Source organism: Lethenteron reissneri, chromosome 51 (genome assembly GCF_015708825.2).
Source record: "Lethenteron reissneri isolate LAM-NWPU_2019-01 chromosome 51, ASM1570882v1, whole genome shotgun sequence".
Lineage (NCBI taxonomy): Eukaryota > Metazoa > Chordata > Hyperoartia > Petromyzontiformes > Petromyzontidae > Lethenteron > Lethenteron reissneri.
The window spans coordinates 5,666,412-5,694,347 of NC_083829.1; the positions used below are offsets into that span (position 1 = coordinate 5,666,412).

The window sequence follows — 27,936 nt, forward strand, 5'->3', positions numbered from 1 at the left end:
CAATTCCCTGATCGCCGGAAACCGTGAGAATTAATCCCGATAAGGGTCTCTCGGATAAAAACCGGTCGATCAGGTGACCTTCCCTTCCAGCTCTATGGGGGGGGGGGGGGGTGCGTGCGGGTGTGTGCTTATGTGGGGCGGGTGATGGGGGGCAGTGCGGTGGGGGAAGCCGGGCGGCTCCCTGGTTCGGCAGAGCGGCCCCGTCGTTGTGGCACCACATAGCCCCCCGGGGTGCCAGTCCCCGTCCCGGGTTGACTGGAGCACCTCGCCTGGGTTGCCCCCACGAGGTATCGCCGCGGGGTCCGCGGGATTCGCCCGGCCCTTGTGGCTGGCCTCGGGGGTGGCGGCTCCGTCTCCTGGGGCTCCGGCGGTGGTCTCCTCCTCCATTCCAACGGCTCCCCTCGGCCTCTGGCACCTGCGGGCTGGGGAACAAACTCAGAGGCGGTGGGGTTTAAGGGTCGCCGTCCTCGTCGCCCCCGGCCCCGCCCGGGGCCCCTCGGAGCCCGGGGCTCCGTGGGGCCCATGTACTGCGCGAGGCCCCCGGGCACGGGGGGTGGGGGGACCCCGGGGTTTCGGGGTACTTGGACGGCGGGGCTCCCCCCCTCGGGGGCTGCTCGCCACGGCTTCAGTCGGCGGATGTTGACCACCATCTCCCGGCCCCTCTCTCCTCCCTGAATCAGCACCGTCCATGGTGAGATCTGCCGTCTCACAATCCAGGGTCCTCGCCAGTAGGTGGTCAGCTTCCCCACCTGTCCGGCACCGACGCGGGGAGTGTACAGCCACACCTCGGAGCCCGCAGTGTAGAAGGGGGGCTCCATACGGGGTCGGGCGCCCTGCTCTTGCCGCTGGTGCGCGGCCTCTCCGTGCGGGCAGGCTCGGCCCCTGGCCCCTCGCAGGGTCTCCAGCAAGTGCTCCACGGGGTGGCTCCCTTCCTCCCGTTGCGGCGGAGGAACACCGAACAGCAGATCTGCGGGCAGGCGAGACTCGCGACCAAACATCATTAGGAACGGGGTCTGTCCTGTAGAGGTGTGAACGGCGGTGGTGTAGGCGAACAGGGCATAGGGAAGGTGTTCGTCCCAGTCCTGTTGATTCGCGGCCGCCATGCGTTTAAGCTTCCCGGCCAGAGTCTGGTTCATCCTCTCTACCATCCCGTTCGCCTGGGGGTGATACGCCGTGGTTCGGTCCTTCTGGATCCCGAACTCTCGGCACAGCGCCTGAAATAATTCGGCCTCGAATTCACTACCCTGGTCGGTAATGACTCGTTCGGGGATCCCGCACTTAAGTACATAGTTTTCCACGAAGGCCCGGGCCACTACAAGGGCTGTTTTATCTGGGATAGCCACCGCCACGGGGTAGCGGGTGAAGTATTCCACCGCTACGAGAATATATCGGTTGCCCCGGTGGGATCGTGGAAAGGGCCCCTGCAGGTCGATTCCGACCAACTGATTCGTCCGACTGACTCGGAACGGCCTCAGGGGTACCTGGTACCTCGCCGGCTTTTGCCCACACTGCTGACAGGCCCGGCAGCCCTGCACCCAGGCGGCCACATCTTGTGCCAATTTGGGCCAGAGATACTGGCGACGCAGGGTCTCCCGGGTGCGCCGTTCCCCATCATGGCCCCCGAGTGGGTGGTCATGCACCAGCCGTAGCAGCTGGGGTCGCACCTGGGCAGGAACACAGATGCCCCCCGGCTGGCCGGCCTCGGTTAACTCCCGTACCACTCCGTTCCGCACACACAACCGGGCATACAAACCGCTCCAGGGTCCTGGTAGGGCGCTCTTTTCCTCCCGCAGTGCCGCCTCCACTGCCGCCAGATCCGGATCTCGCTGCTGGGTCTGTCTCAGCTGCTCGTCGTTTAGGCCCGGGAAGGCGCAGCCGACGTCCTCCTGGATCCGTCCGATCGGGTCCCGAGCCGCGGGTCCCGCGCTTGCCGGGCGGTCGACGGGATCCTCAGTGCCACCTGTGAGGGTTTCTGTGGCGCACACTGCACTCTCCCTCGCTGGGGGGGGGTCAGTGGCCGCGGCCTCTCGGGGGTCCGTTGCCTGCCGGCAGCGTCCCCCCGTGAAACACGGGCAGGCCTCCTCCGCCCTCGTCTCGGCGTACACCGTGGGTCGCCTCGATAAGGCGTCCGCGTTTGCATGCGTCCGGCCAGCCCGATACTCGATTTGCAGGTTGTACTCCTGCAACTGCGCCAACCACCGGGCCATCTGCCCCCGCGGCTCCTTGAATGTAAGAAGAAACTGCAGAGCATAATGGTCAGTGCGTACGCGACATCTCCTGCCGTACAAATACGGCCGGAACTGCTTACATGCGAAAATCACGGCGTACAACTCTTGGCGGGTCACGCAATAGTTCAGCTCGGCCCCACTCAAGGTCCGGCTGGCGTACGCGATGACTCGTTCCGTCCCATCCTGTACCTGTGACAACACCGCGCCCAGCCCGCTGCTGCAGGCGTCGGTGTCCAAAATAAAATCGGTGGTAAAATCGGGGAAAGCAAGGGTGGGGGCGTGGGTGAGGTGGTCTTTGAGAGTGGTGAAGGCCGTCTGGCAGGCCCCCGACCAATGATAGGGGTGCTTAGGGGAAGTGAGTTGGGTGAGGGGGCGTGCAATCTCGCTGAATCCCTTTACAAATCGACGATAATAGGTGGCAAGCCCCAAAAATGATCTGATCTCCGTCAGATTCCTTGGCCGTGGCCACTCCACTACGGCGCGCACCTTCTCCGGATCGGTGTGCACGCCTGCCTCGCTGACGCGATGCCCGAGGTACCCCACCTCGCGTTGTGCGATGTAACACTTACGTGGCTTGAGCTTGAGATGAGCCGCTCGCAGTCGCTGGAACACCTCTCGAAGCCTGGACCAATGCTCAGACAAAGATCTACTGAACACTATCACATCGTCCAAGTAAATCAGGCACTGTTCCCATTGCAAGCCCCGCATCACCAACTCCATCAGCCGCTGGAACGTCGCGGGCGCATTGGTGAGTCCGAACGGCAACACTCGAAACTCAAACAGGCCCATCGGGGTGGTGAATGCTGTTTTTGGCCGATCCTCCTCCGTCATCTCCACCTGCCAGTAACCGGATGCCAGATCGAGGGTGGAAAAATACCGCGCTCCTGCGAGACTGTCGAAGGTGTCGTCGATGCGAGGTATGGGGAAGGCATCGCCGAGCGTGACTGCGTTTAGTTTACGGTAATCGACGCAGAACCGGGTTGACCCATCCTTTTTCGTTACTAGTACCACCGGGGCTGACCAGGGGCTCGCCGAGGGCTGAATTATGTTATCGCGAAGCATGTCCCCAACTGCCTCTTTGATTTGGGCGCGTTCGGGTGCGCCCACTCGGTACGCAGGGAGTTTGATGGGTCGGGCTGCACCAGTGTCAATTTGATGCTTAACAAGGTCGGTCCGACCCACGTCCGAGTCGTGTTCGCTGAACACGTCGGCATACTCCCGCAGTAACTCGCGCAGCCGATCGGCCTCTCCCTTAGGTAAGTCCGCCCATGGTACATGTAACGCGTCGAGCAGGGGAACGACCTCGGCTCGGGGAGTCGGGCCGACTCGCCAGGCCAGGTCCTGCTCACCCTCAGGACGACCGGGGTCCTCAGCCCAGAGTGCGAACACCGAGTCGTTAGAGTGGCGTGCGTGCAGGGGGTGTACTGTGGCTATCGGGGTGCGCCGTCGCAGTATCGCGGGGGTATTGTGGGGGTTAAACATCTGCATAAACAATCGGCCCCCATCTGCGTTTACCAACGTGGCGGATCCCACAACCCCATACCGTTTTGCCAACTCCGGGTGAGGAGTTAGCATTACCTCCCCTGATGGTCGGAGCGCGGGGTCGGTGGGGGATGTTGCCACCGGCACCAGCATCTCGGTGAGCGGGCCGATGGTGACTGCCGTCGCCAGGATAGCGACCACAGGTGCAAAGCGGCGGCGCGTTGGTTCTCGTCCCAGGAACGGTATCCGCTCGCCGTTGCTCTCCACGGTGGCGCATCGCTGGCGGGGTTGCACGTTGAGTCCCAACCGTTCTAGGAGGTCGGTGCCTGCGATACACTCGTGACACAACGCACTCGACACGTAGAACTCCTGCGTGCACACCTGGCTGCCTATGCGGACCTCTAGGGTGGCTTTCCCCAGCAGCCCCATTCCGGCTCCGCTCGCAGTGTGCAGCGCGCGGTCCGGGGCCTGCAGGTGACGCACGTCGACCCCGATCGCGCTGCAGTGCGCTGCGCTCACGAGCGAGGCCACCGCCCCCGTGTCCAGCAGGATGCGGGTACGCACTCCGTTTACCTCCCCTTCCACCAGCGACGTGGCCCCCGTGATCCCCGCCACCAGCTCCCGCAGCCAGTCACCAGGAGTCACCGTTTCTGTGGGCGTTGTTGCTGGAACCTGTGTGGAGATCACTCGCTCGCCATTATTCTCACAGCTTGTTTGTGTCGGGGCTACGTCGATTTCACCCCCCGGTGGTCCCCTCTCTAGGGGGGCCTTAGTGTTTGACCTTAGCTCTTGTCTAGCTCGGGCGACCTGAGGACAGTCCCTCACTAGATGCCCTCGGCGATCGCACATGTAACATGCCCGGGAAGGGGTGGCGGCTCCGTAGTGGGCTCTCTGCCCACTCCCTCCTCCCCCAGTGCGCTGCTGCTCATACTCTGCTTCTAGTCGCGCTATCCTTCCAGTTAGCCCTCCTACCGTGGAGTCTAGTTCCCCCATCTCGGATCGGATGGTCTCAACGGAGGATTGCAGTTGGGTCATATTTTTATTCGTTTCCTCGCGTACCTGGGTTACCCTCTCACCTACGTGAGTTACCTTGTTGTCTATCTGGGTTACCTGGCCGGAGACATCCTTTATACCCGTTTGTATACCGGCAACCCATCCCGGGGTTGTCTCGCGGGACACTGGAGGCTCTCTTTCCCGGCCCCTTACCGTCCTCGCGAGCTCCTGTTCCTCCTCCTCGTCTTCCGAGAGCAGGCTCGCAATGGCGCGCTCTCGTCCCAGCCCCCGGAGCTGCGCGCGTTCGCTGTGAATTCTTTCACACTTACGTGCGCGCTCGACAAGGGCGTTAAAGGGAAGACGTGGGCAGCTCATGTCTGGCTGCCACCACGCCGTGCGAGACAGGTACCGCTGGATTTTCTCGGCGGCCAGTTCCTCAATAACATCAGTTGCGTCCCCCGGGCGTGCGATCTTTGTTAACTCGCGCACATCCTCGGCGTAATCACGTAGATCTTCGCCAGGTTGGCGCCGGCGCGCCTCTAAGGCCGATTTTGCTTCCTCCTCGTCACGCGTGCCAAACCGCTGATCGAGTCGGCGCATCAGCTCCTCTAGCTGTGTCTGTGCGCTCGCGGGTAACGCTTCTACAAAATCGGCTGCCCGCCCATCAAGATTCATATTAAGTTGACGTACTGCCTGCGCGTCCGTCCATCCATTAATTTCCTTGGCCCCTAAGAGATTGCGGGCGAATGCCTTCCACGAAGGGCCCCCCCGGCCGGTAAATATTAGTCTTATTTTAGCGTGAGGTAACGCGGGGGTCCGTACCGCTTCCGACACCAATTTGTGGGGGCCGTTGGCCCCCGGGGTCCCTCCCGCCAGCATCCCCTATTCCGTTTAAGTTACCCCACCTCCCTATTACTCGCTACGGTTTTGCCGGCATTCGAATGCGACGCCACTACGGTTACAGCCTCGCGCCGCGCTCCCACGCTGCGAGCATACGTGCGCACATCATCGTCAATCAAACGCCGTGCTCGCAGTATAGCCCTGTGCGGCACGTTACCAATGCGCATCCGTGTCCGACATGTAACGAACGTATGCACACACACACACGCCGCTCCGTGCACTCCAACTCCACACCAACTACGCAAGTTATGATCGCGCACCTGTATCACACACGGAGTGAACACACGCGACACCCACTCTTGCGCCGCTCTGCGCAGCGCTCGCCGTCTGCTGGCCGCTTGCGTTATGATCGCGCACCTGGGGTACGCCTATTACGCACGCCGCGAGCTTACGCACACACAGTACCACACGCGTTCCCACACGCAACCCGCGCGCTCAGCTCCGCGCAGCGCTCACTCACGTGGCGAACCACTGTGCACACAGCGCACCCACACGCTCACACTGCACGACAAGATCACGCGAGACCACGCTTCGCTATTAATGATTTATTATATGCCACCTGCGAATTGATGTTGAATCAGTGAGTCGACGAGGCTGGCCTATTCCACTAAACCTGTACCTATTCCCTATTTATCGGCTATGATTCTAATTCCCCTTCTTACTCACTGTTAAGTGTCCACGGCGGTCCGCTGATCCTTGTGTTAACCGCGTGCCTCGGTGCGTCGCACGGACGTCCGGGTCGGTGGCCCGAGCTGCGTCTGGTCGCCTGGCGCTGGAGTAAGAGAGCGATTTCCTCTCTGCGCTCCTCTATTTATCCTCCCTACCTCCCAAAGGGGATGCTGCGCTGAACAATGGGCTCGTGCACCCCAAGCCCGCGCACCGCAGTCCCCAGGCGCTGTTGATATGCTAATCAGTGTGCTGCGTGCAAGGCGTAAATCCTAATTACTCCCTTACCCTTCCTACCAATGGGGCTTGCGCGCTCAAGCGCAATTATCCCAACCCTCCATGACTATGCGCAACAGCCCCTGTGACCCCGCTATTCATGCTGTCCCGTGCCTCCCCTGCTCGCCCCGTCGACCCGTGGGAGTGTGTGTGGGGGGAAATGCGCCTCAACCGCGGTGGCCGAATGCCCCACGCCACGACCACACCATATTAAGGCCGGCCGCAGCGCCGCGGTGCCACGTAGCACGGGGAGGTCATCCAATTCCCTGATCGCCGGAAACCGTGAGAATTAATCCCGATAAGGGTCTCTCGGATAAAAACCGGTCGATCAGGTGACCTTCCCTTCCAGCTCTATGGGGGGGGGGGGGGTGCGTGCGGGTGTGTGCTTATGTGGGGCGGGTGATGGGGGGCAGTGCGGTGGGGGAAGCCGGGCGGCTCCCTGGTTCGGCAGAGCGGCCCCGTCGTTGTGGCACCACACCCTCACAGTCGGGCATATTTGCGGAATACTCCACGCCGCCGTTGACCCTGGCCATTGACCGAGCAACCCAACGTTCCTACCAGCTCCCTCCGCAGGAATGTGTTTAACCAGACTTTTTGATAAATGTTTTCTCCTACAACATCAGAGTGAAGCGGCACATTAAATACGCACTACAATGACAATAGTTTAAAGCGATTTGAAGCATGTTTTATTTTGGGGGGGCGGGGCATAGCTTTGGGACGTCACATTTGAGGGGGGGGGGTCTGACTCTTTGTGCGCCGTGACGAGAGGGGGGGGGGTTAAAATCGTGTGACGTCATTTATGGACGGCCCCGAAGCAGAAAGGGGCAAAGCTTGCAAATATTGAACTTTGCTGTTGATTTCATTGAATAAAAGTATGGAATCAAACACGTGGGACATAAAACAATTCTACACTTCATTAAACAAGCCAAAGCTCCCGAAAGAGCTTGCAAAAATTGCCGACGCCGACTGTGTTTCAAGTCAGCGTGGCGGGGTATTGGGAAAAGTTTTCAATTAGCAATAATCGCGCCTCGGATAAACCTCATTGGCTACGATACGGCCACTGCGCAAAGCTGTTTTGTTGAGGCCGGCCCGTTCCCTCTTAAGTCACGCGGCCCTACCTAAACGCCATGGGATCATTCAAATTCTAAAATCAACACATCCGCTAAAACGCCTTTGATTTGCTTATATAATACAATGAGGATTTTACTAAACATATTTAAATATTTTTAATGAAACCGACAGTTAATTACTCGATTAATTGGATGAGGAGATATGTTAACATTGTCCGTGCCTCTTCTCGCGTGTGCCGCTGGACGGGAGGTGATGGCTGGCGCTTGGGGACGTCATCGGTATACAACACGTGACTTCTAAGTGGTGTCTTGTTAAAGTGCAAATAAGGTTTAGAGTGCGATAATTTACGCGAGGCTTTGTGATACCGTGGATTTAATTCGTTGAAAAGCAAAATAATATTTACGTTTTAATTATTCAGAAATCGGCTGTTCCCTTATATCTTCTTGGTTCTTTCGGTAAGGTCACGTAAAAGGGAAGTAATAAAATAATAAAAATAAAACATAATAATTCTACGTGACTTTACCGAAAGAACCAAGAAGATGAATCCCTGCAGTCACGAAAGCTTTAAATCGAAAAATGTTCCCTTATATTTTGGTGGTAAGTGGAATAACAAATGTGAGAAGTCAGTGACACTGTTTCTATTGCTTAAAATCTAACGGTAATTTTTTCTAAAATTAGAAATATCGTCACCTTATTGGTTGACAACGGGATAATCAATCTGTTGTTATCTGGCTGCTCTAAGAGGCATTCTGGTCCTACTGCGACACGCGCGCACTGCCCCCCTTCTCACAACCCCCACCCCGTGTGCGAGGGGGAGGGGCGGGGCTAGACACCAATGGGCGGGGCCTAAATGAGAATGGGCGGGGCCTAAAAGGAAAGGCGCGGGGGTGGAAGAAGCAGAAACAACTGGGCCTGATCATTATTTATTACGAAGGGGCAGGGTTTTAGGAGAAGGGGCATAGCTTACAAATATTTCATAGAATAAAATGAATTTTAAAAGTTTGCATCAAACACGTGGGACAGAGAAAAACATAACTGTCGTGCCGGGAATGCATCCCATGGGCTGACTAGTTAATTATATTGGGTGCAAAGCAGTTTGAGAGATTGGGTCTGCGACCTCCGTCTTGCCAGTCCAGTGCAAAATTATTACAATATCGGCAGGTATTGGTTCTGCTACCTTCACACCTCAAGCAAATTCTATACTTCATTGAACAGCCCAAAGCTCCCAAAAGAGCTTGCAAAAATTGCCGACGCCGACTTTGTTTCAAGTCAGCGTGGCAGGGTATTGGGAAAAGTTTTCAATTAGCAATAATCGCGCCTCGGATAAACCTCATTGGCTACGATACTGCCACTGCGCAAAGCTGGTTTGTTGAGGCCGGCCCGTGCCCTCTTAAGTCACGCGTCCCTAGCTCAACGCCATGGGACCAATCCAAAGCTGAAAATAACCGAATCGATTCAAAACAAATATTAACATTTTATACATGAATACGTTTTAATGGGTATAATCTCGTAAATATATCAATAAAGATTTTTGCTAATATGGAATATTTTGATAGTCGATTACTCGACTCATTGGATGAGGAAATTAACTGTAGAGTACTCAGACTTTTGCCGACCTCTTCGCACGTGTGCCGCTGGACGGGAGGTTTGGTGACGTCATTCATACGGCGGATTCGTCGTGGTAATGCTACAGAGTCTCAGCCTCTCTGACCAGCGGTACAAGATCGTCTAATTACATCAGATACTGCGCAGAAGGCATCGCTCGTTATATATACTTAGAACTGTGTCCAAACTCACGTAGCATTAACACATATATTATTTGGGTCTTTCGGTAAAGTCACGCAGATAGGTTCAAAGAAAATAACAAAATAATAAAAAAAACTACGACGTTATTTTCTATCTACGTGACTTTACCGAACGCCCCAAAGAATATGAATTCCTACAGTCACGAAAGCTTTCAGTCAAAATTAACATATAAGAAACAATTGAGTTTAAATTGGATAAAAAAAAGAACATTACACATTTTTATTTAAGCAGAAACACTCTACTCGGCCCAGACGTATAGACACACTGATGTTTTGACCAACTGCATCCACAAGAGGGCGTCGCAGGCCATACAAAGCCATACAGGGCCTCCCTCCCCACGTCTTCATGAACGCGAAGTTATACTGGTAGGAACCTCCTGGTTACATCAGCCCACAGGGGATTATTGTGTCCGTCGTGCAGGGAGGGGATGGGTGGGGAGGGAAGGAGGGGCTGGGTGGGGAGGGTGGGGAAGGGCTGGGTGGGGAGGGTGGGGCTGGGTGGGGAGGGGAGGGTGGGGAGGGGCTGGGTGGGGAGGGGCTGGGTAGGGAGTGGGAGGGGTGGGGCTGGATGGGGAGGGGAAGATCACCTCGTGGTGCCCTTATAAAACGCAACGTTTAACCTACTCACGCCGGCTTGTGCCCGCCCTCACAGTCGGCCATATTTTCGGAATACACCACGCCGCCGTTGACCCTGGCCATTGACCGAGCAACCCAACGTTCCTACCAGCTCCCTCCGCAGGAATGTGTTTAACTAGACTTTTTGATAAATGTTTTCTCCTACAACATCATAGTGAAGCGGCACATTAAATACGCACGACAATGGCAATAGTTTAAAGCGATTTGAAGCATATTTTATTTTGGGGGGGCGTGGCAGAGCTTTGGGACGTAATATTTGAAGGGGGGGGTCTGACTTTTTGTGACGCCGTGACGAGAGGGGAGGGGGTAAAATCTTCCAAAATCGCATGGCGTCATTAATGGACGGCCCCAAAGAAGAAAGGGGCAAAGCTTGCAAATATTGAACTTTGCTGTTGATTTCATGGAATAAAAATATGGAATAAAACACGTGGGACAGAAAACGATTCTATACTTATGATAATTGGTTTTTTGCCCTTCTATCTGGCAACAAAAGGGTAAAAAACCATTATCATATTTTTACTGGGAAATGAGGTTCCCATAGTGTAAATTTTATACTTCATTAAACAATCCAAAGCTCCCGAAAGAGCTTGCAAAAATTGCCGACGCCGACTGTGTTTCAAGTCAGCGTGGCGGGGTATTGGGAAAAGTTTTCAATTAGCAATAATCGCGCCTCGGATAAACCTCATTGGCTACGATACTGCCACTGCGCAAAGCTGGTTTATTGAGGCCGGCCCGTTCCCTCTTAAGCGACGCGGACTACCTCAACGCCATGGGATCAGTGCAAAGGCGAAAATAAACGAATCGATAAAAAAAATCTTACGATTTTATATATAAATCCGTTTTTTGGGTATAATCTCGTAAATATATAAATACAGATTTTTGTTCATATTTTAATCGTCGATTACTCGACTCATTGGATGAGGAAGTTAACGGGAGAGTACTCAGACTTTTGCCGACCTCTTCCCACGTGTGCCGCTGGACGGGAGGTTTGGTGACGTTATTCATACGGCGGATTCGTCGTGGTAATGCTACAAAGTCTCAGCCTCTCTGCTCAGCGGTACTGGATCGTCTAATTACAGAAGGAATCGCTCGTCATAGATACTTAGAACTGTGTCCAAACTCACGTAGCATTAACATAAATATATTATTTGGGTCTTTCGGTAAAGTCAGGCAGATAGGTTCAAAGAAAATAATAAAAAAATAACTACCACGTTATTTTCTTTCGACGTGACTTTACCGAAAGCCCCAAAGAATATGAATTCCTGCAGTCACAAAAGCTTTCAGTCAACATTAACATATAATAAACAATTGAGTTTAAATTTGATTTTTTTTTTAAAACATTACACATTTTTCTTTAAGCAGAAACACTCTACTCGGCCCAGACGTGTAAACACACTGATGTTTTGACCAACTGCATCCACAAGAGGGCGTCGCAGGCAATACAAAGCCATACAAGGCCTCCCTCCCCACCTCTTCATGAACGCGAAGTTATACTGGTAGGAACCTCCTGGTTACATCAGCCCACAGGGGATTATTGTGTCCGTCGTGCAGGGAGGGGCTGGGTGGGGAGGGAGGGGCTGGGTGGGGAGAGTGGGGAGGGGCTGAGTGGGGAGGGGAGAGTGGGGAGGGGCTGGGTGGGGAGGGAGGGGCTGGGTGGGGAGGGTGGGGAGGGGCTGGGTGGGGAGGGTGGGGAGGGGCTGGGTGGGGAGGGTGGGGAGGGGCTGAGTGGGGAGGGGAGAGTGGGGAGGGGCTGGGTGGGGAGGGTGAGGCTGGGTGGGGAGGGGAGGGGCTGGGTGGGGAGGGTGGGGAGGGGCTGGGTGGGGAGGGTGGGGCTGGGTGGGGAGGGTGGGGCTGGGTGGGGGGTGGTAGGGGTGGGGCTGGGTGGGGAGGGGCTGGTCACCCCGTGGTGCCCTTATAAAACTCAACGTTTAACCTACTCACGCCGGCTTGTGCCCGCCCTCACAGTCGGGCATATTTGCGGAATACACCACGCCGCCGTTGACCCTGGCCATTGACCGAGCAACCCAACGTTCCTACCAGCTCCCTCCGCAGGAATGTGTTTAAATTGACTTTTTGATAAATGTTTTCTCCTACAACATCAGAGTGAAGCGGCACATTAAATACGCACGACAATGACAATAGTTTAAATCGATTTGAAGCATGTTTTGTTTTGGGGGGGCAGAGCTTTGGGACGTAATATTTGAGGGGGGGTCTGACTTTTGTGACGACAGGGGGGGGGGTAAATTGTCCAAAATCGCATGACGTCATTTATGGACGGCCCCAAAGAAGAAAGAGGCAAAGCTTGTAAATATTGAACTTTGCTCTTGAATTAATGGAATAAAAGTATGGAATCAAACACGTGGGACATAAAACAATTCTACACTTCATTAAACAAGCCAAAGCTCCCGAAAGAGCTTGCAAAAATTGCCGACGCCGACTGTGTTTCAAGTCAGCGTGGCGGGGTATTGGGAAAAGTTTTCAATTAGGAATAATCGCGCCTCGGATAAACCTCATTGGCTACGATACTGCCACTGCGCAAAGCTGGTTTGTTGAGGCCGGCCCGTTCCCTCTTAAGCGACGCGGACTACCTCAACGCCATGGGATCAGTCCAAAGTCGAAAATAACCGAATCGATTCGAAACAAATACAGTATTACCACTTTATATATGAATACGTTTTTTTGGGTATAATCTCGTAAATATATAAATAAAGATTCTTTTTCATATTTAATATTTTAATAGTCGGTTACTCGACTAATTGGATGAGGAAATTATCTGTAGAGTACTCAGACTTTTGCCGACCTCTTCCCACGTGTGCCGCTGGACGGGAGGTTTGGTGACGTCATTCATACGGCGGATTCGTCGTGGAAATGCTGCAGAGTCTCAGCCTCTCTGGTCAACGATACTGGATCATCTAATTACATCAGATACTGCGCAGAAGGCATCGCTGGTCATATATACTTAGAACTGTGTCCAAACTCACGTAGCATTAACATAAATATATTATTTGGGTCTTTCGGTAAAGTCACGCAGATAGGTTCAAATAAAATAAAAAAATAACAAAAAAACTACGACGTTATTTTCTATCTACGTGACTTTACCGAAAGCCCCAAGGAATATGAATTCCTGCAGTGACGAAAGCTTTCAGTCAACATTAACATATAATAAACAATTGAGATTAAATTGGATAACAAAGAATAACATTACAATTTTTTATTTAAGCAGAAACACTCTACTCGGCCCAGACGTATAGACACACTGATGTTTTGACCAACTGCATCCACAAGAGGGCGTCGCAGGCCATACAAAGCCATACAGGGCCTCCCTCCCCACCTCTTCATGAACGCGAAGTTATACTGGTAGGAACCTCCTGGTTACATCAGCCCACAGGGGATTATTGTGTCCGTCGTGCAGGGAGGGGATGGGTGGAGAGGGAGGGGCTGGGTAGGGAGGGTGGGGAGCGGCTGGGTAGAGAGGGGCTGGGTGGGGAGGAAAGGGTGGGGAGGGGCTGGGTGGGGTGGGTGGGGCTGGGCTGGGTGGGGGTGGGAGGGGTGGGGCTGGGTGAGAGGGGTGGGGCTGGATGGGGAGGGGCTGGTCACCCCGTGGTGCCCTTATAAAACTCAACGTTTAACCTACTCACGCCGGCTTGTGCCCGCCCTCACAGTCGGGCATATTTGCGAAATACACCACGCCGCCGTTGACCCTGGCCATTGACCGAGCAACCCAACGTTCCTACCAGCTCCCTCCGCAGGAATGTGTTTAACTAGACTTTTTGATAAATGTTTTCTCCTACAACATCAGAGTGAAGCGGCACATTAAATACGCACTTCAATGACAATAGTTGAAAGCGATTTGAAGCTTGTTTTATTTGGGAGGGGCAGAACTTTGGGACGTAATATTTGAGGGGGGGGGGGGTCTGACTTTTTGTGACGCCGTGACGAGACGGGGGGGAGGGGGGTAAATCTTCCAAAATCGCGTGACGTCATTTATGGACGGCCCCGAAGGAGAAAGGGGCAAAGCTTACAAATATTGAACTTTGCTCTTGCTTTAATGGAATAAAAGTATGGAATCAAACACGTGGGACATAAAACAATTCTACACTTCATTAAACAAGCCAAAGCTCCCGAAAGAGCTTGCAAAAATTGCCGACGCCGACTGTGTTTCAAGTCAGCGTGGCGGGGTATTGGGAAAAGTTTTCAATTAGCAATAATCGCGCCTCGGATAAACCTCATTGGCTACGATACTGCCACTGCGCAAAGCTGGTTTGGTGAGGCCGGCCCGTTCCCTCTTAAGTCACGCGGCCCTACCTCAACGCCATGGGATCATTCAAATACTAAAACAAACACATCCACTAACAAAACATTTGATGTTCTTATATAATACAATAAGGATTTTACTTAATCTATTTAAATAATTTAACACTCTACCCGGACCAGACGTATAGACACACTGATGTTTTCCATAATCGAGGTTGATTTTTCGTTGTTGTTGTTGTTGGGTTAGATCGCGTAAATTCTAGTGCGTCGTCACACCCGCCACCAACCGACACGGACAATTCGCAAAGTTCAGTCACATAAACACAACGTGCCAATTTAGCTGCGCCTTCAGCACACGCGGTGCAGTGGAGAGTGAAACCACTCACGACGTTCACAAGTCGTGAACACGTCGCGTACGAACGATGTTCTTTTTTAAATCATTTATATTAAGTTCACTTGCTTGCTTGCGCGCTTACGACTGTGCAAATCTTTCGGTAGTTTTTTAACCCACTTCCCGTGATCCAATCGAGCTGACATTTTGCACACAGACTCGTTGTGCGGGAAAATTTATTTTCGTGAAAATGTTTTTCTAAATTTTTTTTTAAAATATTGAATTACCAATTGCTTAATACTGGCAGACAATCATCTGACCCATAGGTGGCAGCCATCTCAAGCCAGAGGACGAGAGGACTCTAGCCGCCACGCATATGAAGGATTTATAGTGAAAAACTTTGTTTTTACGGGTTAATTTTTACCAAGTGCATCCACAAGAGGGCGTCGCAGGCCATACAAGGCCTCCCTCCCACATATTCATGAACGCGAAGTTATACTGGTAGGAACCTCCTGGTTACACCAGCCCACAGGGGATTATTGTGTCCGTCGTGCAGGGAGGGGATGGGTGGGGAGGGAGGGGCTGGGTGGGGAGGGGAGAGTGGGAAGGGGCTGGGTGGGGAGGATGGGGAGGAGTGGGGCTGGGTGGGGGATGGGAGGGGTGGGGCTGGGTGGGGAGGGGAGGGTGGGGAGGGGCTGGGTGCGGAGGGTGGGGCTGGGTGGGGGGTGAGAGGGGTGGGGGCTGGGTGGGGAGGGGCTGGTCACCCCGTGGTGCCCTTATAAAACGCAACGTTTAACCTACTCACGCCGGCTTGTGTCTGCCCTCACAGTCGGCCATATTTGCGGAATACACCACGCCGCCGTTGACCCTGGCCATTGACCGAGCAACCCAACGTTCCTACCAGCTCCCTCCACAGGAATGTGTTTAACTAGACTTTTTGATAAATGTTTTCTCCTACAACATCAGAGTGAAGCGGCACATTAAATACGCACGACAATGACAATAGTTTAAATCGATTTGAAGCATGTTTTGTTTTGGGGGGGGCAGAGCTTTGGGACGTAATATTTGAGGGGGGGGGTTTGATTTTTGTGACGCCGTGACGAGAGGGGAGGGGGTAAAATCGTCCAAAATCACATGACGTCATTTATGGACGGCCCCAAAGAAGAAAGGGGCAAAGCTTGTAAATATTGAACTTTGCTGTTGATTTCATGGAATAAAAGTATGGAATCAAACACGTGGGACATAAAACAATTCTACACTTCATAAAACAAGCCAAAGCTCCCGAAAGAGCTTGCAAAAATTGCCGACGCCGACTGTGTTTCAAGTCAGCGTGGCGGGGTATTGGGAAAAGTTTTCAATTAGCAATAATCGCGCCTCGGATAAACCTCATTGGCTACGATACTGCCACTGCGCAAAGCTGGTTTGTTGAGGCCGGCCCGTTCCCTCTTAAGTCACGCGGTCCTACCTCAACGCCATGGGATCAGTCCAAAGGCGAAAATAAACGAATCGATTAAAAAATGTTTTACGATTTTATATATAAATCCGTTTTTTGGGTATAATCTCGTAAATATATAAATAAAGATTCTTGTTAATATGGAATATTTTGATAGTCGGTTACTCGACTCATTGGATGAGGAAATTAACTGTAGAGTACTCAGACTTTTGCTGACCTCTTCCCACGTGTGCCGCTGGACGGGAGGTTTAGTGACGTCATTCATACGGCGGATTCGTCGTGGTAATGCTACAGTCTCAGCCTCTCTGGTCAGCGATACTGGATCATCTAATTACATCAGATACTGCGCAGAAGGCCTCGCCCGTCATATATACTTAGAACTGTGTCCAAACTCACGTAGCATTAACAAATGTATTATTTGGGTCTTTCGGTAAAGTCACGCAGAAAGGTTCAAAGAAAATAACAAAATAACAAAAAAACTACGACGTCAATTTCTATCTACGTGACTTTACCGAAAGCTCTAAAGAATATGAATTCCTGCAGTGATGAAAGCTTTCAGTGAACATTAACATATAAGAAACAATTGAGTTTAAATTTGATTAAAAAAATAACATTACAATTTTTTATTTAAGCAGAAACACTCTACTCGGCCCAGACGTATAGACACACTGATGTTTTGACCAACTGCATCCACAAGAGGGCGTCGCAGGCCATACAAAGCCATACAGGGCCTCCGTCCCCACCTCTTCATGAACGCGAAGTTATACTGGTAGGAACCTCCTGGTTACATCAGCCCACAGGGGATTATTGTGTCCGTCGTGCAGGGAGGGGCTGGGTGGGGAGGGAAGGAGGGGCTGGGTAGGGAGGGTGGGACTGGGTGGGGGGTGGGAGGGGTGGAGCTGGGTGGGGAGGGGCTGGTCACCCCGTGGTGCCCTTATAAAACTCAACGTTTAACCTACTCACGCCGGCTTGTGCCTGCCCTCACAGTCGGGCATATTTGCGGAATACACCACGCCGCCGTTGACCCTGGCCATTGACCGAGCAACCCAACGTTCCTACCAGCTCCCTCCGCAGGAATGTGTTTAACTAGACTTTTTGATAAATGTTTTCTCCTACAACATCAGAGTGAAGCGGCACATTAAATACGCACTTCAATGACAATAGTTGAAAGCGATTTGAAGCTTGTTTTATTTGGGAGGGGCAGAACTTTGGGACGTAATATTTGAGGGGGGGGGGGTCTGACTTTTTGTGACGCCGTGACGAGACGGGGGGGAGGGGGGTAAATCTTCCAAAATCGCGTGACGTCATTTATGGACGGCCCCGAAGGAGAAAGGGGCAAAGCTTACAAATATTGAACTTTGCTCTTGCTTTAATGGAATAAAAGTATGGAATCAAACACGTGGGACATAAAACAATTCTACACTTCATTAAACAAGCCAAAGCTCCCGAAAGAGCTTGCAAAAATTGCCGACGCCGACTGTGTTTCAAGTCAGCGTGGCGGGGTATTGGGAAAAGTTTTCAATTAGCAATAATCGCGCCTCGGATAAACCTCATTGGCTACGATACTGCCACTGCGCAAAGCTGGTTTGGTGAGGCCGGCCCGTTCCCTCTTAAGTCACGCGGCCCTACCTCAACGCCATGGGATCATTCAAATACTAAAACAAACACATCCACTAACAAAACATTTGATGTTCTTATATAATACAATAAGGATTTTACTTAATCTATTTAAATAATTTAACACTCTACCCGGACCAGACGTATAGACACACTGATGTTTTCCATAATCGAGGTTGATTTTTCGTTGTTGTTGTTGTTGGGTTAGATCGCGTAAATTCTAGTGCGTCGTCACACCCGCCACCAACCGACACGGACAATTCGCAAAGTTCAGTCACATAAACACAACGTGCCAATTTAGCTGCGCCTTCAGCACACGCGGTGCAGTGGAGAGTGAAACCACTCACGACGTTCACAAGTCGTGAACACGTCGCGTACGAACGATGTTCTTTTTTAAATCATTTATATTAAGTTCACTTGCTTGCTTGCGCGCTTACGACTGTGCAAATCTTTCGGTAGTTTTTTAACCCACTTCCCGTGATCCAATCGAGCTGACATTTTGCACACAGACTCGTTGTGCGGGAAAATTTATTTTCGTGAAAATGTTTTTCTAAATTTTTTTTAAAATATTGAATTACCAATTGCTTAATACTGGCAGACAATCATCTGACCCATAGGTGGCAGCCATCTCAAGCCAGAGGACGAGAGGACTCTAGCCGCCACGCATATGAAGGATTTATAGTGAAAAACTTTGTTTTTACGGGTTAATTTTTTACCAAGTGCATCCACAAGAGGGCGTCGCAGGCCATACAAGGCCTCCCTCCCACATATTCATGAACGCGAAGTTATACTGGTAGGAACCTCCTGGTTACACCAGCCCACAGGGGATTATTGTGTCCGTCGTGCAGGGAGGGGATGGGTGGGGAGGGAGGGGCTGGGTGGGGAGGGGAGGGTGGGGAGGGGCTGGGTGGGGAGGATGGGGAGGAGTGGGGCTGGGTGGGGGATGGGAGGGGTGGGGCTGGGTGGGGAGGGGAGGGTGGGGAGGGGCTGGGTGCGGAGGGTGGGGCTGGGTGGGGGGTGAGAGGGGTGGGGCTGGGTGGGGAGGGGCTGGTCACCCCGTGGTGCCCTTATAAAACGCAACGTTTAACCTACTCACGCCGGCTTGTGTCTGCCCTCACAGTCGGCCATATTTGCGGAATACACCACGCCGCCGTTGACCCTGGCCATTGACCGAGCAACCCAACGTTCCTACCAGCTCCCTCCGCAGGAATGTGTTTAACTAGACTTTTTGATAAATGTTTTCTCCTACAACATCAGAGTGAAGCGGCACATTAAATACGCACGACAATGACAATAGTTTAAATCGATTTGAAGCATGTTTTGTTTTGGGGGGGGCAGAGCTTTGGGACGTAATATTTGAGGGGGGGGGTTTGATTTTTGTGACGCCGTGACGAGAGGGGAGGGGGTAAAATCGTCCAAAATCACATGACGTCATTTATGGACGGCCCCAAAGAAGAAAGGGGCAAAGCTTGTAAATATTGAACTTTGCTGTTGATTTCATGGAATAAAAGTATGGAATCAAACACGTGGGACATAAAACAATTCTACACTTCATAAAACAAGCCAAAGCTCCCGAAAGAGCTTGCAAAAATTGCCGACGCCGACTGTGTTTCAAGTCAGCGTGGCGGGGTATTGGGAAAAGTTTTCAATTAGCAATAATCGCGCCTCGGATAAACCTCATTGGCTACGATACTGCCACTGCGCAAAGCTGGTTTGTTGAGGCCGGCCCGTTCCCTCTTAAGTCACGCGGTCCTACCTCAACGCCATGGGATCAGTCCAAAGGCGAAAATAAACGAATCGATTAAAAAAATGTTTTACGATTTTATATATAAATCCGTTTTTTGGGTATAATCTCGTAAATATATAAATAAAGATTCTTGTTAATATGGAATATTTTGATAGTCGGTTACTCGACTCATTGGATGAGGAAATTAACTGTAGAGTACTCAGACTTTTGCTGACCTCTTCCCACGTGTGCCGCTGGACGGGAGGTTTAGTGACGTCATTCATACGGCGGATTCGTCGTGGTAATGCTACAGAGTCTCAGCCTCTCTGGTCAGCGATACTGGATCATCTAATTACATCAGATACTGCGCAGAAGGCCTCGCCCGTCATATATACTTAGAACTGTGTCCAAACTCACGTAGCATTAACAAATGTATTATTTGGGTCTTTCGGTAAAGTCACGCAGAAAGGTTCAAAGAAAATAACAAAATAACAAAAAAACTACGACGTCAATTTCTATCTACGTGACTTTACCGAAAGCTCTAAAGAATATGAATTCCTGCAGTGATGAAAGCTTTCAGTGAACATTAACATATAAGAAACAATTGAGTTTAAATTTGATTAAAAAAATAACATTACAATTTTTTATTTAAGCAGAAACACTCTACTCGGCCCAGACGTATAGACACACTGATGTTTTGACCAACTGCATCCACAAGAGGGCGTCGCAGGCCATACAAAGCCATACAGGGCCTCCGTCCCCACCTCTTCATGAACGCGAAGTTATACTGGTAGGAACCTCCTGGTTACATCAGCCCACAGGGGATTATTGTGTCCGTCGTGCAGGGAGGGGCTGGGTGGGGAGGGAAGGAGGGGCTGGGTAGGGAGGGTGGGACTGGGTGGGGGGTGGGAGGGGTGGAGCTGGGTGGGGAGGGGCTGGTCACCCCGTGGTGCCCTTATAAAACTCAACGTTTAACCTACTCACGCCGGCTTGTGCCTGCCCTCACAGTCGGGCATATTTGCGGAATACACCACGCCGCCGTTGACCCTGGCCATTGACCGAGCAACCCAACGTTCCTACCAGCTCCCTCCGCAGGAATGTGTTTAACTAGACTTTTTGATAAATGTTTTCTCCTACAACATCAGAGTGAAGCGGCACATTAAATACGCACGACAATGACAATAGTTTAAATCGATTTGAAGCATGTTTTGTTTTGGGGGGGCAGAGCTTTGGGACGTAATATTTGAGGGGGGGGTCTGACTTTTGTGACGACAAGGGGGGGGGTAAATTGTCCAAAATCGCATGACGTCATTTATGGACGGCCCCAAAGAAGAAAGGGGCAAAGCTTGTAAATATTGAACTTTGCTGTTGATTTCATGGAATAAAAGTATGGAATCAAACACGTGGGACATAAAACAACTCTGCACTTCATTGAACAACCCAAAGCTCCCGAAAGAGCTTGCAAAAATTGCCGACGCCGACTGTGTTTCAAATCAGCGTGGCGGGGTATTGGGAAAAGTTTTCAATTAGCAATAATCGCGCCTCGGATAAACCTCATTGGCTACGATACTGCCACTGCGCAAAGCTGGTTTGTTGAGGCCGGCCCGTTCCCTCTTAAGTCACGCGGCCCTACCTCAACGCCATGGGATCAGTCCAAAGGCGAAAATAAACGAATTGATAAAAAAAAATATTACGATTTTATAAATAAATCCGTTTTTGGGTATAATCTCGTAAATATATAAATAAATATTCTTGTTAATATTTAATATTTTGATAGTCGGTTACTCGACTCATTGGATGAGGAAATTAACTGTAGAGTACTCAGACTTTTGCCGACCTCTTCCCACGTGTGCCGCTGGACGGGAGGTTTGGTGACGTCATTCATACGACGGATTCGTCGTGGCAATGCTGCAGAGTCTCAGCCTCTCTGGTCAGCGGTACAAGATCGTCTAATTACATCAGATACTGCGCAGAAGGCATCACCCGTCATAGATACTTAGAACTGTGTCCAAACTCACGTAGCATTAACATAAATATATTATTTGGGTCTTTCAATAAAGTCACGCAGATAGGTTCAAAAAAAATAAAAAAATAACAAAAAAAACAACGACGTTATTTTCTATCTACGTGACTTTACCGAAAGCCCCGAAGAATATGAATTCCTGCAGTCACGAAAGCTTTCAGTCAACATTGACATATAAGAAAGAATTGAGTTTAAATTGGATAGAAAAAATAACATTACAATTTTTTATTTAAGCAGAAACACTCTACTCGGCCCAGACGTATAGACACACTGATGTTTTGACCAACTGCATCCACAAGAGGGCGTCGCAGGCCATACAAAGCCATACCGGGCCTCCCTCCCACCTCTTCATGAACGCGAAGTTATACTGGTAGGAACCTCCTGGTTACATCAGCCCACAGGGGATTATTGTGTCCGTCGTGCAGGGAGGGGCTGGGTGGGGAGGGAGTGGCTGGGTGGGGAGGGTGGGGCTGGGTGGGGGGTGGGAGGGGTGGGGCTGGGTGGGGAGAGGCTGGTCACCCCGTGGTGCCCTTATAAAACTCAACGTTTAACCTACTCATGCCGGCTTGTGCCCGCCCTCACAGTCGGGCATATTTGCGAAATACACCACGCCGCCGTTGACCCTGGCCATTGACCGAGCAACCCAACGTTCCTACCAGCTCCCTCCGCAGCAGGAATGTGTTTCTATGCTCCTCCCTATGTAAAGGCGCGGCACTACAATTCTTCGCTCACGCCACTGCTGGCGGAAGGGGGTCTCCACTCCAGGGAATTTGTCTCATAGCCTTCCATGCTTGGGCTCGGACGTCTTGAAAGAGGTGTCAGTACCTACGCGTTAACCCACCGCACGCGTCCCTACACTCAACACGTTCGTCAAAGAGCACGCTGGGAAGGACATGCTAGGCGACGTTTCGGGCAATGGCCCCTTCATCACGGCACGCAGAGAGGCCAGAGGAGTCGATGTTCTACGGCTGAGCGGAGTGAGGTCGAGGAGGGATTGAAGAAACGTTGCCACCATTGTTCCATCTGCGGCGCCTGGAGATAAAAAAAAACGAATTCGAGGCATCTGTATTGCAAGTCCAGTATGCAAAACCTTTACACGACGGCAAGCATTGTCGTAATTAATACATTCATTCATAATCTGGACTCCCCCCAATTAGCGCGGTTACGTAACCAGTCTGTCAGCACAGCACCAAACCCAAACCCAGATACGTTTACAATTCTCAGCCGTTTGTTCGTCCACTGCTGGATGAAGTCCTCTCCGCTCGCTGCGTTGGTCGTGGAAGTTGCTTGACCATCCGCGCTGGTCAGTGTGTGGGTTTGGTGAAAGGTGGGCCCACGCCACCGTCGCTGATGTAATGTGGCACTGCTGATAGCCGTGCGTGGCCCGGAATCCAACTCGTTATTGCATTAAAAAAAATAGTTTTAATAATAATGGTTTAGTCCATTTCAATATTTACAATCCGCACTATTTATTAAAAGGGAACTTTTTGGAGCAAGCTTTGACTTCCCGGGTCTCATCAGCACACTCATCCACGCGATTATTGACAACTTGCAGCTCAGCACGCGGCAGATGCCTGCGCGGCGCGACTCACGACCTCCTCTTGATACCAAGATCCAGGATGATCATCGTGTCTATGCGCCGCTTCTCGGTGGCAGCCCCAACAGTCTGGAACGATATCCCTCTGCACATTCGCAGCATCACCTCAATCGCCTCCTTCAAGAGACACTTAAAAACTCACCTCTACAACCACGTGCTTTCGAGCGACTCTGAGCTTGGCTCCGCGCCTCTGAGTTGCGGCCACTACGTCTGCAAATTTGCGCGCGTTACAAATTGAACTATTATTATTATAGGCGAGATCACTCGATCCCCACGACATGGGCCCTGTCCAGCGCGAACCTAATATAGCAAATAGAAGACACATTGCGTCGGCATCAGCGGGCTGCGCTGCACTCACCAGGCGCGTCTGACCTTGCCTACCCAAGGCCATGGCAGAGACTCAAACTTGGTCGACAAATTCCCACACTCGGGGGGCCTCGGGCAGATGGGTTGGCACAGCTTTGGTGCGGATGCACAGCGGGCGGTGGTGGTGGGGGGGTGGCTACGGTTTCCACTTTTGATGTACGTACGATCTGGGACGTGTCGTGCGTGGCGAGCAGAAGGACATCTCACAATGCCAGAAGAGGTGGGAACCGACGCGCAAAATTCATTGGATGTTGAACTCCTTTCGCGCCGCGCGTGGCCCAGCCGCGCGATTTTGGGACATTTGAAGCCCCGTGAAGCCTTGGGGGATTTCAGCAGGAGAGTTATCTCAACAAGAGCACGATCCTGGGAAAACCAGGGCAGGTGGCAACTCGAGCTGAGGTCTGGTTGTTATTGTTTGACTTGCATCCCACTGGGATTTTTTGCACACAGCGTTGAAATGCGGTGGTTTTTCTGAAAAACTTTGCTGTTCTTCCCTGGATTTTGTAGTCACTTTAAGATGTTTCTTGTTCATGTTTTTGTTTTGTTGCGGTTGCACCCGAGTCAAGAGTCGCATGGCTCACAGGGTTATACCTATTCTTAGGTTTTTTCGGTAAAGTCACGTAGGTAAAAAATCAAAATTAATAAAAGTAAAATAAAATAAAAATCACAACGTTTCGGAGGCAACACAAGCTTCCGTCTTCAGGTGGACGGAAGCTTGTGTTGCCTCCGAAACGTTGTGATTTTTCTTTTATTTTTATTTTTCTTTTATTAATTTTGATTTTTTACCTACGTGACTTTACCGAAAAAACCTAAGAATATGAATACTTGCAGTCACGAAAGCTTCACATCTAGAATTAGGGTTATACCTAATACATGAAACTGAAATTAAACTGAAAACTGAAACCACCGCCACATCCTCGCTTCCTACCCCTCCCTCTCCTTCCACCAGATCCCGCAGCCGCTGTTCAGTGGCGTCCTAACAACTTTCTCATGTTCAGGGTGGACGCGGCAATCGGTTCGGGGGGGGGGGGGGGGTAGATCCACGTGGGGCCCAATGTTTGATTAGTCTCGCACGGGTCGCCAAACGTTACTGCTCAATTAAAGCCAAACATTACTAATCGAATTAAAATAAAATGTGGGACGTCAATTAAAGCATTTTCGGTTTTAAAAATATAATTTAAACCGCGTTTAAAATAAAAGTTGTTCCTTACCACCGTTGTTGGAAATGTATCTCACGGTGGCTGCCAAAGGGGGGTCCAACTCGTTGCTTTGGCCACCAGCGGGGGGAGGGTGGAGGGGTGGGGGGGGGTCAAGGCACCCCCCCCCCTGGCTGCCCCACGCTCGATACGCTCCTGGGACGAGGCCGATGATCGTGGCTTCGATCCCGATCCCGACGCCTGCCGTATAGTTGGGAGTTTGCGTGTCTCTCTCTCTCCCCGTGGTCAAGTGGAATTTTCTCCGGGTCTTCTGTTTTTTTTTCTTCCCCTCCACATTTAAAATCAACGCGTCCTTTAAGAGCATTTGGCTTCAATACATTATCACGCGATAAGCCGCTTCGTGTTTGTGATGGCCCAGTGTCGCTTCTGAAAAAAAGGTATTGTGAGGGCTACTGCCCCCCGATTCCTCTCTGTGAGACACAACTCTCGGCTGGACCCTTAGCCACCTTGTTCATTCAAACACCCTCCGCGTGCCTTCCCTCAAACATTGGTAACAACTACCCGCACGCTACTGTTCAACTCTGTGCACGCTCTAGAAATCGCATGGCAGCTGGGGGTCAGAGGGCAGTGGCGTGGCTCGCACATGCGCGGCCGCCGCGAGCGGGTGATAACGCTCGTCTAGAGGGGCCGTGGGACCGGTGTTTGCGGTGGGTGTGAGCCCTCACGCAGCACGAGTCTCCACAGCGACAGAACGGAGCGTGCACCCGCGGAAACACCGACCACCCACGTTACGAGCGCGCACACACACACAGCACCACGCGCTTTCACACGCTCGTCGAAACCACACGAGGCTGCGACTAGTCATTAATTAATTATTACCAGCCGACTGTGATTCACTGTTGGGTCAGTAGGGATCGGCAAGGCAGGCCTACACTATCGCCCGAAGGTCTGTACCCGATTTATCTAATTTGATGGGCTCCAAGTGGTGTTGGTTTCTCTAGACTCAATCCCAACACTCTCTTTCCTCTTACTCACAGCTCGATGCGTACGGCGCTCCGGTGGTCTCGTCCTCGCTGCACACTTCGACGCATCGCACGGACGTTCGAGTGGCCGAACTGGGGACCGTCCCGGGCGCTGACCTCAGGAGCAAGAGAGCTTCTACCTTTCTGCGCCCCCCTTTTATGGCTAACCCACGTCAAAGAAAGCCGCCGCTGATCCGAGGGCCAATAAGATCGCTGTGCTTGCTCAGCCGCACTCGCGCTCTGCGTCGCCGCCCACTGCCCGGTTTCCATAACATCGTCTCATCGAACAGTGGGCGGGACCCCGTTTTCCCGCCTTTCGTTTGTGGATTGCGGACCCCTGCCTGCCTTGCCGATACGTGTGTGTGAGGGGTGCGTTTCAACCGTGATGGCTGGACAGCCCCGCCGTGACCATGCAATCTCAACCCGGGTCACAGCGCCGCGGTGCGAGTTAGCATCGGGGGAGAGCGTCCAATTCCCTGGCCGCAGGAAACCGTGAAGATTTTCCCTATGAGAGGGCTTCCGGGTGAAAATCTGTTGGCTAGGTGACCTCCCCTCGGAGCTCTACGCAGGGGAAATGTGTGAGGGTGTGTTTATGTGGGGGGCGGTGAGGGGGAAGCGGGGTCGGCCCCGTCGCTTGGTGGTGGCGAGGTCGTAGATGGGGCGCCCGCCGAGCGGTTTCGCGGCGGCGGCATCACACTATACACGGTAGCTCAGTTGTGGGCCTTACCTGCTAACATACAAATAATTTGAGTGTTTTTTGAAAAATTCGATGGTGCTGTTTGTCTCTGGCCCGCACGCCGCTTTCGGCCTGTTAAGAAGAGAGACGCCGCGCTGTGCTCATGGACAATCCGCATTGACTTTGTTGTTTCTACCTCCGACTCCTCCGAGTTCGGAGGTGGGGGAGAGGGTGGGGGGGTGTGCCGGGCTTCGATGCGAGAGGAGGCCCAGAAGACCGGCAACACGCGGCGACACGAACAGCCAAGGCCGAGACGGAACCTCGCGAGTACAAATCGACATTTAATATGTTCAGGTGACAGTGGCGGGCGGGGGGTGGGGGGTGGGGGGTGGGGAAAGACGAAGGTCACGTGCGCTACAAGTCGACAATACGCAAACTTCAAAGAGGATGAGGCGAGGAAGTTTTTCGTTTTATCTTCTTGGTTCTTTCGGTAAAGTTACGTAGAAGGGAAATAATAAAATAATAAAAGGAAAACATGATAAAATACAATAAAATAATAAAAATTAAACGTAAAATAATAAAAATAAAACATTATAAAATACAATACAAAAATAAAACATAATAAAATGCAATACAAAATACAATACAAAATACAATTGTATTTTATTGTTTTATTTTTGTATTGTATTTTATTATGTTTTATTTTTATTATTTTACGTTAAATTTTTTTTATGAAATACAATACAATTGTATTTTATTATGTTTTATTTTCATTATTTTATTATTTCCCTTCTACGTGACTTTACCGAAAGAACCAAGAAGATGAATCCCTGGAGTCACGAAAGCTTTAAATCGACATTTTTTCGTTTTAGTTTTTTGTTTGGACGCGTTACCCTGCACAGTTTACGGCATTGAGGCGAGCGCGACCGGGGACGTGACGCGCCACGTGACAAGGCAAGTGACGCGCCACGCGACGTCGTTTTTAGGTGGACGGGGCGTCCGTCACGTTGGTCGACCCTCCTAAGAGTGGCCCGAGAGGAGGTGGTGGGGGGTCGGAGGGCAACCCTTGGCCTCAGGGGCCACGCGCGGTGGCTCTTTTGAGGAGCGCTCCGTGACCGCTCTTGATGAAGGGACCACCACGCCGTCTCCGTATTCACCACGTTGCATTGCGGCTCTTGAAATTTTGAGTTGGTTTACTTTTAATATATTTTTGCCGAATTGATTAAGGGACCACCACGCCGTCTCCGTATTCACCACGTTGCATTGCGGCTCTTGAAATTTTGAGTTGGTAATTTTTTGTATATTTTTTGCCGAATTCGAAACAAAAAAACGCGTCTCTTCTCGTTATCTTAGTTTGCCTAGAGATGAAGAGCCAGAGACTTGTAAGAGGAGATGTTCCCGGCCAATGGAGCCTTCTCAACAGCACGTGGGAGATGCCACACAGAGGTACAGCCACTCACTCCCTCTCTGGCCCATGTGCTCTGAACAAGGGCTAATGCCCGAAACGTCACCCGTCGTAACACCGCTTCTTGTTAGGGCCACACAGTGTTGTTGACGGATGTGTTGAGTTGTTGTTATTTTTACCTACGTGACTTTACCGAAAAAACCTAAGAGCATGAACAGACTTTTTCACTGCCACAAAAACAACAAAAACCCA

The 27,936-nt window shown here is 51.5% G+C and overlaps 9 non-coding genes across 9 annotated transcripts; all 9 read right to left on the reverse strand.

Annotated features, from left to right (window-relative positions):
- Positions 1-7,476: 7,476 nt before the first annotated feature.
- Positions 7,477-7,617, reverse strand: LOC133355668 (U4 spliceosomal RNA). Its single transcript, XR_009756725.1, has one exon. It is a non-coding gene; the product is annotated as a U4 spliceosomal RNA (small nuclear RNA).
- A 1,221-nt stretch (positions 7,618-8,838) lies between these two features.
- Positions 8,839-8,979, reverse strand: LOC133355697 (U4 spliceosomal RNA). Its single transcript, XR_009756754.1, has one exon. It is a non-coding gene; the product is annotated as a U4 spliceosomal RNA (small nuclear RNA).
- A 1,652-nt stretch (positions 8,980-10,631) lies between these two features.
- On the reverse strand, positions 10,632-10,772 carry LOC133355702 (U4 spliceosomal RNA). Its single transcript, XR_009756759.1, has one exon. It is a non-coding gene; the product is annotated as a U4 spliceosomal RNA (small nuclear RNA).
- Positions 10,773-12,459: 1,687 nt separating this feature from the next.
- On the reverse strand, positions 12,460-12,600 carry LOC133355676 (U4 spliceosomal RNA). Its single transcript, XR_009756733.1, has one exon. It is a non-coding gene; the product is annotated as a U4 spliceosomal RNA (small nuclear RNA).
- A 1,575-nt stretch (positions 12,601-14,175) lies between these two features.
- LOC133355726 (U4 spliceosomal RNA) lies at positions 14,176-14,316 on the reverse strand. Its single transcript, XR_009756781.1, has one exon. It is a non-coding gene; the product is annotated as a U4 spliceosomal RNA (small nuclear RNA).
- Positions 14,317-15,920: 1,604 nt separating this feature from the next.
- Positions 15,921-16,061, reverse strand: LOC133355727 (U4 spliceosomal RNA). The gene has a single exon (XR_009756782.1). It is a non-coding gene; the product is annotated as a U4 spliceosomal RNA (small nuclear RNA).
- A 1,476-nt stretch (positions 16,062-17,537) lies between these two features.
- On the reverse strand, positions 17,538-17,678 carry LOC133355728 (U4 spliceosomal RNA). Its single transcript, XR_009756783.1, has one exon. It is a non-coding gene; the product is annotated as a U4 spliceosomal RNA (small nuclear RNA).
- A 1,603-nt stretch (positions 17,679-19,281) lies between these two features.
- LOC133355729 (U4 spliceosomal RNA) lies at positions 19,282-19,422 on the reverse strand. The gene has a single exon (XR_009756784.1). It is a non-coding gene; the product is annotated as a U4 spliceosomal RNA (small nuclear RNA).
- Positions 19,423-20,884: 1,462 nt separating this feature from the next.
- LOC133355670 (U4 spliceosomal RNA) lies at positions 20,885-21,025 on the reverse strand. Its single transcript, XR_009756727.1, has one exon. It is a non-coding gene; the product is annotated as a U4 spliceosomal RNA (small nuclear RNA).
- Positions 21,026-27,936: the final 6,911 nt, after the last annotated feature.